Source organism: Perissodus microlepis, chromosome 2 (assembly GCF_051167445.1).
Source record: "Perissodus microlepis isolate ML-2025 ecotype Zambia chromosome 2, ASM5116744v1, whole genome shotgun sequence".
NCBI lineage: Eukaryota > Metazoa > Chordata > Actinopteri > Cichliformes > Cichlidae > Perissodus > Perissodus microlepis.
The window spans coordinates 18455512-18468433 of record NC_140462.1 but is presented as its reverse complement, the minus strand read 5'-3'; the positions used below and the strand labels follow the sequence as shown (position 1 = coordinate 18468433).

At 37.1% G+C, this 12922-nt stretch overlaps 1 long non-coding RNA gene across 2 annotated transcripts in view; it reads right to left on the bottom strand.

The window, feature by feature from the left end:
* LOC146392663 (uncharacterized) overlaps positions 1–11443 on the bottom strand; it is a 67714-nt gene extending 56271 nt beyond the window's left edge. For both annotated transcript variants that reach the window (XR_014802287.1, XR_014802286.1), the window contains exon 1: positions 11193–11443. This is a non-coding gene — a long non-coding RNA (uncharacterized LOC146392663). The remainder of the gene's footprint in view (positions 1–11192) is intronic.
* Positions 11444–12922: the final 1479 nt, after the last annotated feature.

The following is a 12922-nucleotide window of genomic DNA, read 5'->3' as shown; positions in this document are numbered from 1 at the left end:
GTAGCTTTACCGTGTTTGTCGATCTTTAAATAGAGTAAAGTGATAATTCCCTCTTTATCTATTTTTAGGAGTTCAGCTTGTGATGGCCTCGCTTTTTGGATGTTGTCACTTTTGATTTTTGGAAGCTCATTTTATTAGTTGTTTTTACTCAAATTAATGGCTTTTCTTTTTTTCTGTTTTTACTGGTACTCTTGAATGCCATATTTATATGTAATACATGCGATTTTGAAACGTCCACAACATCAGTGTGATTTTTTTTAACCCCAACCCGAAGCCCCTTATATGTTTTTGTTTGTTCAACATAAACCAAATGTTTAGAAAAATTATACAAATCAGAACTTATTTATGCAAATTGATTTTTTTTTTTATAATTTAGAAGGTTAACAAAGTTAATTTGCACTAGTGGCTCCAAAAAATTGACACACATGTTAGAGCTGATATTTTCTATGTAAAATTTGAAAGTTACAGTGACCACTTTAGAAACTATAAAGTACAAGGTCAGGTGACATTATCAAGAGTTTTCTTAAGACAATGGTGAGACTAAATATGATGCTCATGTGGGTGTCACATCAGTACAAAGGTGATTATATGCTTTAGGACACAAGGTAAATTACATCTTGCTGACAGTGTTAGAATAATAAACACATGTCACTATGAGGGGCCCAAAATCTCCAGCTAATAACAGTGCGCAAGAATAGGATGGGAATCAAAAATGGAATTAATAAAAAAAATTACTTTGAGGTGATGAAAATCGAAATTGCAGTAAGAATTACAGTTAGCATAAAATCTATTAACATCCAAAAGACATATATATTGTTTTGGTGATGAAAGTGATGAAAGGTAACGTAGAGTTTAAGGATACTGTTTAGCATGGTTGGCATCATCCGTAGTGTGGTTCAAAGACAGGGGAAATTAATGGAGATAGTTTAGCCAGAGTTTCAGCTGAATCTCACTGAAAATGCATTCCTGTTATGTTAGCCTCAGAGGCAATAGTAATGACTCATGTACTTGATGATATCCTGTGAGGAGGGCACCAGTAGTAGTCTTAGTGTTGTCAACAGATGTAAAACTTTGGGTACATGTACTGTGGAGTGATCAAAAAAAATGTGTCATTTTAAACACACTAACAATCCTTTTGTCCTTTTTTCCAAAATGTCCTTGAGTTCTTCAGGCTTTCTGAAGATCTTGTAATGATTATAATGATTCAACTACAAAAAAAGGCACCTAACTCAAGGAATAACAAACAACTTAGCAAAGAATCGATTTTAAATTGTGTCTTAAGGAACTTTGTTGCTAGTCACCTGTTTTATGATTGGAACATAATTTGTTTCAAGTTCTTTAATTGAATCCATGAAATGTAACTAAATTTGACAGGCATAAAATTGTATTTTTAAATTAACAACAAGATAAGCTCCATAACGTTATGCCAAAAAGTTGGTATATCCTGGCATGGTGTAAAATGTGTCCTTAAAAATTGCAAGTAAAAAGGACAAGTGTATACAACAAATGATGAGTATCTGAAAGTTGTGTCCTTAAGAATCAGGAAAATATCAGTGGAAGGGTGGCTGTGAAGAACCTATTCTTAAGAAAGGGAAACAGGGGGAAAGGATGAGGTAAGCCAAATACACAAAACCTGAACTGAAAATCAGTGGCAACAGGTCTTATGGAGTGACGAATCCCCATGTATGTATGGAAGAGGACAGAGGTCATTTTTCAGCATGACAGTGATCCCAAACCTGTGGGCAAAATGTGGTAAAAGTCTACCTGACAGAAAACACACATTTGAAGACTGTCAATCATGGATTGAACCTGGGCCTCAACATTATTGAAGCTGTGTGGGAACATGTTGAATTTTGACAGAGGACTAAACAAAAGGCAGCCAACATCCAAAGAAGAGTTTTGAATGTCCTTTAAGAAGCCGGTCTTCCTGAAAACTACTTTTTACAAGAAAGCTTGTCTAAGAGAGTTCAGGCCGTGTTGAAGAAATAACAATTTGGTCAAACCAAATATTGACTTTGAGACTCATTTACAGTTGCAAACTAAGTTTTTTTGCCTTATAAACTGTGTTTCCATGTGTGCTTGCACATGTTTTAATAAATCGCTGCAAACCAACCAAAATATAAAGAAATCATGCTTAAGATGAGACAAATCTCAAACAATGGAAAGTCATATCTGTGATCATCTTAGCATGGCACACAATATACTTTGTCCCGTGTTACTTGTTTACTTGGATTTGTTTTGTTTTTTTAAAACATTGCTGCTGTTTCAAATTAGTATTATGTACTGCAAGTGTTAAGCTAAGGAGATAGGCCTGCAGTCTTTGATCCCTTATGAGAAATTATTCCAAGACAATAAAGGCTAATCTAATCAAATCCAAACTGTCAAAGATCAGCCTACAGGCACACATCCAGACAATTTGGATGGAAGTTAGGCAGCATGTATTAGAACAGAGGGATCTGCCAATAACGTCATGATCCCATTACAAAACAAAGAACAGCTCGACAACCATCAATCAACCAGATCCCTTCAGCAAACACGTCACTCATCAGTATGGCCCAGCTGTGTCCACACTAAACAGCACGTCAGCCTTGACCATGAATAGGAGATGATGCTGTAATCCCAGGACTCAGCGATCATACAAGCAACTGTGTATTATCCACCATAAACTCAAGATAGAAGTACGACATCGCCCCAACGTAACAATGTTCCACTCTTTTAACTAGTCACTAATTACAGCCAAAGGGGGGAATGAAACATGCAGCTCCAAAGCTCAGTGAATTACATAGAGCTATTTATTACATTAAGGAAGGAGAGCTACAGCATATTACAAGTAGGGAAGAATAATTGCAGTGGATTTAAAGAGGGTGCTCCTTAATTTATCTTCCTTTTAGAAATCAACTGATATTGGCAACATCTATGCCAAGGGAGATAAGGGATTTGTTTGGATATTACTACATATGTGCAAATCCAGGCTGTGTCCTAATCACTATGACGTAATAACCACTGTCACAAACTCGGCCTCTTGTTTGAAGCCCTATTTTGTATGTTGCTATCCAGGAGCTAAGTATTCAGAAGCTAAAGCAAAGAAACACCCTGTTTTAACAGCAGATGTCCAGTGCAATTCACAACTAAATTCAAGTTTGCCAGCCCGTCCTAAACCAAAAGAGGAAGTTAAACTAAATACTCGCCACCGCCAGCAGTGAAAGAAAATTGGTGTGGGTGTAAAAGCTATTGATAGCTCAGCCCAGAAGCAACACACTGTGTGCCCTCTGCAACCCTGAAAATAAAGCACAGGTTTTCAGTCTACCAGCTCCAATTGGATTCAGCTGTCTAATTTACTGTGCCACTCCACGTTCTCACTTCAACAGCTGTAAATTATTCTACTGGTAACAGAATTCAGGTGCAATCATGGCAATTTAGTACTAGTGTTTAAGGGACGGTGCACAAAGGAAAATAGTGCCTATCCAGATTGGTAAAAAATAGAAAACAGCTTTTTAGGAAGTCAAAAACAGCCTTAAAACAGCTAAACATTTGATCACCTCCAGCACAAACTCTGCAGTCCTATTAATTGTAATCATTGGTCATAAGATGAGCATTTCAAGTAAACTGTTTTTTGCCATACCTGTGCAAACAACAGGTATTAGTCTGCTTGGCATTTTCAAATCTTTAGTTTGTGTTCTTTATATTAAAAGAAGCCCATTTAAGAATGATTTTTGCATCCATTGTGTATTTCTCCCTGAGTATTTGTCTTTTCTGAGATGATTTCTCCTGTAAAGTTAAGAACAAAAACAAACTAAATACTTCTGTAGACAGCTATACAAAAAACATCCATTTTTTGTTATTTCCATGTATTTTCAGCTGATGAGGACACTGACTTTTTTTTTAATTAACTAGAAGATTGACGCATCTAGTTAACAATTAAACAGTAACAACAACAATCCGTGTCCAGAAGACCAACTTAAGCTTGCACACATATATCTGTGGAAAGAAAAAGAAGAAACTGTAAAAAGATAAGATTAATTATTCATACTCACATGCAGGAGCCATCCACATCATTAAATACAACACCAAACATGGAAAACAGCACACAACTAAAGAAAAGAACTAATCATGACTGTTGATTTGCACACACATATGCAATCACGTTTAGTCCAAGCAATACAAAACACACCACAACATTCACCTCATTTATTTGTGTGTGCATTTTAAATTGTTGAATTGCATGCAGCCATATTTAAAGCCTGTTGCGGACGGTGTTTTCCACTCTTATATATTTTTTCAGCTACTTGAAGACATCCGAGTTTCTGTGAGGAGACGGTTTGTTATCAAGCCCGGAGGAAAAAGAAAAGAAAAGATATTGCCTGATAAAATATGGAGAACTATGGGCCGTATTCAAAGTTGTTCAATAAATATCAGATATAAGCTAATTTTGCTTAAAAGAATGCTGTTTTCATTATTCTGAGGTGATGTTGCATATATTTTACTCTCCTGTGTCACAAATATGTGATAAATGTAAATCAAATTCTGCATATATTGTATCAGTCTGCTAGGCAATTGTACATTTATTCATGCATCTTTGGAAGCCTGCCTGAAGCAGGCCTTGACCCTCAATACTAAACAAATATCATGTGCTGTGTACGCACAAAGGAAATATTTGATAAGATTTGGATTTAAAATGAATCAGCTGGAATAATTCAAATATTTTCAACAAACTAATAAAGCTAATAGTTGTTTCACTGGTTTCTATTGTTAATTATATTTAGCAGAGTAAACTGATTCTAGTGGTAGCATAAAGAAGAACACTTTTATCTGCACTGGTTGACAGATCCAGCAGAAGCAACAGAGATAAGTGAAGGATGAATTCCATATGGAAGGTTGTTCACGCCACCATCGAAAATACAAGTTATTAGGTGGAAATTTTAAAATTATAACCCAAAATTTAGTTGTGCCACTTGAAGAAGCTTCCTTAATTCAAGGATCAGCATCACAAAGCAACATAATTTTGCTTAACCCATATTGCTCACAGAGAATCATCTAGACATAGCAGCCAAGATGTTAGCTTGATAAACACTGTGCATACATAACCTACACAAAATTTGTTCCATTGATCATATGCTCGCTTTGCAATGCTCCCGTCTCATGTTTTTCCTCCTCTGCAGGGGGCCTGTCGGCATGCTGAGCCTGAGGGCTCAGGGACATTCAGCTGTGTCTAATGTGCTCCAAGTGTTTACACAGAGAAAGGTGAACATTGAGAGTTTCCTGTTGGTCATGACAGTTTCGCATGTTCGTCCTTTTCACAGTGGATGAGAGACAGATGACAGTCAGTGATTTGTCAATCTCTCAGCTATAGCCTCTACATCCCTCTCTCAAAGAGCGAGGAAAACAGGTCGAACCCTTCTGCACATTAATCCAGATGGCTGGCTGCAATTTCAAAAGCCTCATTGTCATTCTCTGACATTTCTCAAGCCCCCCTCTGTGTCTTTGCTTATCTGAGTCATGCTGACTGAAATGAGGATTGGAGCTTTATGGAATTCAGATGGCACATTGGATGATCAGCGCTAACTCTGTCTCTTGATACAAGGAGGATAATTTTTCTGTCCTGATTGTCTTTGAATGCTCAGACAGTGTGTCAATGATGAACAAATGAGGAGTATAACCCAACACATTAGCTAACATGAGTTCTGCCTAATTTAACATTGATATTTTGAAGATGGTACTAGCAGATAGTATTTGCGGTAAACGGTTAAAGACAGATTAAATAAACTGCAAATATGATGTAAGGTCTGTTAGGAGATGTGCAATTTTGTAGGTTAAGAACAAGCTGTAGTGGAGTGTTTGACTTATTTAGATGGAAAATAAACCTTGGGGTTGGTCATTCACAGCAACAAATCCTCTGTGAGTCATATAAAGGAATGTATAAGTTACTGCTGCATATCAGTTAATCCCCTGTAGCTGGAGATATTAAGAGCATGGTTTTCAAAACAAGAGTTTTTAAGACTATATTTGTTGAGCAAAGTAAATATAAGAGTTTCGACATTTCAGAGTTTTATAAATGTAATCTTCATTGCTCATGTTTAAAGTGACATTTGATCAAAATGGAAATGAAACATTGCAGCAGGTTTTTTGTCCTACAGGGAAGTGTTACAAGTGATGGTATAGAAACATTTGTATATAATCTTTAAATCCAGTACATGATTTTTAACATAACATCACCCATGATCCTTAAACTGGAGCATTGTTAGGAACGATCCACTCCTACATTTGGAAAAATGAAAAACTTCAGTTCAATTGCTTGTTAACGCAAATCTCTGATCAGCCAACTACATGACACCAATTCACAGAATAAAGCCATGTAGACATGGACAAGGTGGCCAGCATCAGAATAGAAAAAAATGTGATTTAAGTGTCTTTAAACATGCTGTTGATGCCAGATGGCTTGGCCTGGGTATTTCAGAAACTGATGATCTACAGGGATTTTCCTGGTTTTACAGAAAACAGTCCAAAAAGGAAAGAATAGTCAGTAAGCAGCAATTCTTGGGGGCTCCAATATAATCAAATATAATCTAAAACTGGTTCCCGAACATGGTGATGAGGTCACTATAGTCAAATGACACACACAGTCACCAGATCTTAATCCACCATTGGGATGTAGTAAAATGATTCACATGATGCAATCAACAAATCTATAGCAACGGTGTAGTTAATACGGACTAAAATCTCTGAGGATTGATTAAATTACCTTGCCATTTAGAATGAAGGCAGTTCTGAGGGAAACAGAGCATGATGTACCTATTAAAGTGGCAGTAAGTGCATACAAATGTAGTAATGGGTGATAATGAGAAAAATGTCTGTTTTTAAAAAGAAATTTGAATAATGTAAAACAGACTACAGCTACTTCTACATTTATGGATGACACTGTGGATGTAACTCATATTCTGAATACATAACAGTGTGAAATGCACGTTGTAAACACCAGTTAAAATATGTTACAGAGCTCCTGGATTGTGTTTTTCAAACCACTGTGTTGGTGGATGAGTGGGTTGGTAGGGGTAAGGGTGGATTTTTGCAGATGATTTAGATTAATTTGTAATCAAAAACTAGCTGAGAAAACCAGGTTTCGGACTGGTGGGGGTGGATAAGCACCATCTGTACCACCCCCAAGGGGAGTGACACAAGCCCATGAGAACCACAGGTTAGTCCGCCTGTGATAATACAAAAAAAAAAAATAGTAATGCCAGCATGAGACAGTGTAAGCATCAAAGGATTCACTTTACTGTGGCACAAGTGAGACTGTGATCATGTTAAAAGATTGTGACAGATCCCCTCCTGTGTGGCAGACATTAGCCTGAGCTGAAAGAATGCCCTTCAGCTTATTTACGACCAGCAAGTGACCAAGGTAAGACACAGTAATGATCTTCTTGTCACTTTTACTAGTTTATGTCAAACAGCTCATGCTTCATCACCGCTGCCACTGATGGCTCAATTCCAGCAGCAAAAATACAATCAGAGCCAACATTGACCAGCTGTCTGCTTGAAAAATATAGTGTTTATGAGACAGAGAGAGGCCAGTAAGTTCCATGGTTATGGTGAAAAGAAAGTGAGCTAAATTGCTCACAGCTTTTAGGTCAAGTACAGAAAATTTGTCAAGAGAAAAGAACAGCACAGAGTGTCTCTGTTCGTGGACATCCATGTTCAGTGAATTCAAACAGGTGTACATACGGTAACGCAGCAATACACCTTTTTGCTGTGCATGATTAGCATAGCACAGTTAACCACATGTCAACCTCAATCAGATTGACTGCTCAGTCAGAACCGAGTTTTCAGGCCTACTGGTGTATGAAATTCCTTTGCTCCACACCTCTTCTCAGACTTAATCTTAAATCAGTGGCCATTCAGCTCTGATGGGGGGGGCTTAAGTCATGTGGCTGCCTGCAGCAAACTCAACTTTTCACTGGAGAAAGGAATATTGGCAGAAATATTGTACAGTTAGTAAGATCAGATGTGTCTATTGTGTCATCTTTGGAACAGGGAGGCATAATATTGCTGGTATGCATCTGTATGTGTAGCAGTAACAGAAAGACAAACATCAAAAAATCTGGCTTTCAGGCACATATTCACATTCTATTCCTGTTAATTAGCATAGAAAAGTGTGTCATGATGTGTTTATTCATTTGAATAATGATCTGTACATGCTGTTGTTCTGGTTCTTAATGAAAGTGTTTTTCCTGTTTCTGTAAAAAAAAAAAATGTTCAATGTCATAAGGTTTAGGTTTGCTTTTATCTAGACAAGCAGACTGATAAGAATTATAAAGGATTTATGGCTCTCTAAAGATTCCTCTCAACCAAGATGTAAACAGATAAGCTGTTGTGGGCAACAGTTGAGTACAATAGGCCTGGAGAGGAACCAAAATGCAATCATTACAAAGAGAGACCTGCTTTAAAAATTGGTTAACATTGTTTGCATTTAAATTACAGATGGTGACAATGTCAAAGGGAGTCAGTGAGTGTCAAGATGCAAGTTTGGCATTTCTTTTTATAGGGAAATGCACCGCAGTTATTTTGCTAAATGCTGATCGCTAAGAAAATGGGATAGCTAATTCTAACCTATGTGGATAAGAAGTGCAAATTAAAGTTAAAGGTTACATTTAAAATATTACATGCTAAACAGCCTTTTCTTTTTCTTTTTTCATTGTAAACATTTTTCAATCTGTAAATGTTTCCATCTTTCCAGAAAACTGATTATTTTGTATGCATGCTTGTTATATATTAGCAGTGTTGGGAAGGTTACATTTAAAATGTATTCCACAACAGATTACAGAATACATGCCCCAAAATGTATTTTGTAACGTATTCCGTTACGTTACTCAATGAGAGTAACGTATTCTGAATACTTTGGATTACTTAATATATTATCATGCTGTTTACAACTACATGAATGTGATTTATTACTATTACTGAAGGTAAAGGGACCTCTGGCTCAAGGGCGTAGATTTGGCATGGACGGAAGGGACATGTCCCCAACAATATCCAGCGATTGTTGAATTGTCCCCACCAATAATTTGATCTCTTCGAGTAAAGAAAAACAAACCCGATAGAAAGAAAAAAACGATCTGCTTTTCTCTACTGAAGTCCTACGTCATGTGACAAATATGGCCAATGTGATTGGCTGTGCCATTCAGGGAGCTCTGTTTAGTTTTAGCAGCGGCAAGCCTGCACTGCGAGGAGGAGAGGAGGATGGCAGCAAAAAGGAAGAAACTGGATATAAGAAAGTATTTTTCTAAGAAACCTGTAAGTCACTTAAAGCCAAGTTAACTCATAAAAGGTGTCCGTCATAATAACGTTACAGGCTATGCTACGCTTTGGCCCACATCAGTCTAAACTTGTATGTAACCATGAATAACGTGTTTTGGAAACTAACTGCACAACATGCAGCACTATTAGTTCTCTCAGTCTCCGAGCAGCATTTCTAATCTTGATTGAAACTGTCAGAGAAAACGGCAGCCTCGAGTAAGCCAGGATATTAGTTTACAGAGGCTGTTAAAATTCTGTCTAACGGTAAAATGTTGGTGACACAATAATTTCTTCCTAATGGCACTGACATATTCATAGGGTTCATTTTTGAGACAAATATCATGAGGTAGTCATGATTTTGCAAATATTCCACCTTGTAGTGCAGTTTGCACAAATTGTTTTAAAAATGCTCTCACCCTACAAACATTACTGATGAGTCAAGATCTGCACAAATTGACAGAAACACTGAAGCAGCTACACATTTTATTCTTATTGTCATGTATGTTCTATTTGTCAGGTGACAGAAGATCCAACACAAAGCTCAGAGAGTAATGGTGATACAAGATCACAGGTGAAATTGATGATGACTTGGTGGTTCATTACTGTATTTAAAGCACATGTGTGACTGCATGTATTTGGAATGTCTCACTGTTATTTATCAACTGACAGAGGCAGCTCTGCCATGTTGTAACTCGGACAGAGGTGAAGAGGCGAGGTCACAGGTGACTGACTGATGATTTGGTGCTATAGATTAACTAGTATTTATTATCATGACAATTGTTAGGCTGCTGATATATGAAATTGATTCATTAGTGTATATTTGACAAAGAATCTGAATTGACGTCTCATTTTTTATGGCACGAAACAATGTGTTATTTTATCAGGTGGCAATATGTCCCAGTGCAGTCAGAGGGGAGGAGCCAGGGCCAAAGGTGAGGCACATCAAGCACATTGTAATAATAATTTTAATCTGAGGATAAAATGCAGGTACTGAGGCTGAAAGAAGCTTCAGTGCTCTCAGAAGACTAAAAACATGGCTAAGGTTAACAATGACTCAAATGAGATTAAACAATGCTGCTGTGTGCCATGTCCACCAGGAGAGACTTCCCATAGTGGACATTGAGTTGTTGTGTGGGACACCAGTAGTCCATGTCTGTTGCTGTAACAGTAGTTTATGTTTAGAATAAAAAAATCTCAGCTCACTGACTTGATCGGGGCAACAGTGCAATGTTGCATAATTTTGCTGAGAGATCTTTTACTTTGTGGTCATCTTAGATGAGTACTTTTATGGACATAAACCAGCAGGTCATTCAGTGTTCCCTTAGTGCCAAAGTATAACAGATGTTGGTGTACTATAACTGAACTAATGTTGTTAAAGTCATATTCTTTTATTGTCATGACTGTATTTTAAACTATTTTTATTTTTGTATGATACCTGATTTATATGGAATATGGCTGAAGTAAACTAAACCTAAAATACTTAGTCAGTCATTTGTTTAATAGTAATTTAGCATTATGTAATTCACATATAAAACTATGAATTGTAATTTTAAATGGTTAAAAAAAATGTAGAATAGCATATGTAGGCAAGTACATTTCTCCTTTTTTTTTTTTTTTTTATCAAGAAGCAAAGACAAAAAGGAAAAAAAGAAAGAAACAGGGCAGAGTTCGGTGGTTGAATCATCCGTCCCCACCAATGCCAAAACCAAATCTACACCCTTGCTCTGGCTAATACGCCGGGTTCCGTGGCTCGTAGCCGAAAAATAGCTTTACTTTGTTGTCTGGGTCGAGTTTGAGACAGAGAGACAGAGAGAGGCGTTGAAAGGATACTCCAACGGAACTTATTGTTTCGGAGGAAAACACGAACACGGTGTACAGTCGAGTCTTAATAGCTTACTTACAACTGGGCTTGTCAGGCACTCTTCTTGGCTGCAGTGGTTATTATTATATTTACATGCTTCCAGCTCCCGTTTCTGCTCGATGACAGCTGGTAGTTTTCCACTCTCCTTTTTCTCCCTCGCGCTCACAGACACATAACGGGTATGGCAGTCCATTCTCCCTGCAGCACGGACTACACTGCCCATGAGGCTACATTCTTTAGGGCTATGCCTGTAGCATTCTGCCCATTAGCTTAGCACAACAACAACAAAAAGGGCTCTCTCACCCAGGAAACTCACAGTCGCAGAGAGAGCGTCACCCTGTAACCATGGCAACCATAACGCTGCGGCCTGGAACAACAGAACATAGCTGTGAAACAAAACCAAAACAGTCCTGACCCGCGACAATATGAAACAGGGAAATACCGCCGTGTAATCCATTTATTTCAACAAAGTAACTGTATTCTAAATACCACTTTTTTAAACGGTAACTGTAACGGAATACAGTTACTCATATTTTGTATTTTAAATATGTAACGGCGGTACATGTATTCCGTTACTCCCCAACACTATATATTAGTAATTTTGATCACCATGGTGATCAGCACAAACACAAGCAACATGCCTCTTGCTACTCGATGATATAGAAGCTTCTTATTACTTTGTGATCGTGATTCAAGCATTCAATCTTATAATCAGTTTAAAAAGAACTTAGATTGGCCATGTTACATCAGTGTTACTATACAAGAGGTATAAGTAGATAAATGTCAAACTTGTAATACCTGCTGAAAAATAAAACCTGAAAAGAAAGTCAATTGCTTTATGTAGTTTGAAATGTAATTGCCACCATCTGCATTTTAGTTTATTTTTTAAGTGCATTACAGTGTATTTATTAAAATATTATGCTGTTTACTTTGCTGATGATGTCCCTAGCCTCACTTCATTACATTTTTAAATGTCTTTACTTTTGAGCATCATTAAATTTATGTCAATAGCCTGGTTATAAAAAAAAAATAGACTCAGCGTGGTTTAGTTTTATGACTCTTAAACTGAAACAATTTAATAACACTGAACTGTTTATATGAAGCCTTTGCAATGCGTTCACTAATTCGTCGTAATGTCTAAAAGCTATTTCCCCTTCAACCAAAGGTGTTATTTACTGGTTTTGCTGGAGTTTTTATCTCTTGAATTTTGGATTGATGATACTGTTTTTAATGCAAAGTTAAGAGTCATGTTAACTGTTGATGCCTAGTAAGACTGTGTGTAGTCATTTCTTTTTTCTACTGCAAATGTTATTCATGTGGTGACTAGTGATGATCAGAAGTTTTGCAATGGAGGCTAAGGGTTTCATTTTACTCACAACTTTGTTTCTCAAAGTTTTTGACCCTATTAATCTCTTTGACTGCTCATTGTGTCCCAAGCTACTATTGTCCAATCCCTGTTAATTTTTAAAAACAAACTAAGACCCATTATTACCCACCAGTAAATAATAAAGTTTCTTTTTTATTGCTAATTATTAGCAAAGGTTTTTGGGATGCAATTAACAAAAAACGAATCTTTTTGATCAGTTCCAGTCTGGTTTCAGAAAATGACATTCGACTGTATCAGCTGTCCTTAAAGTTTCAAATGATCATTTGATGCCTGCACATGAGGGTGACTGTTCAATCTTACCTCAGCTCAGCCTTTGAAACCTCTGACCTTCAGATCTTAACATATCGGTCCATGGCTGGGATTTCTGGCCCTGTATTGGTTAG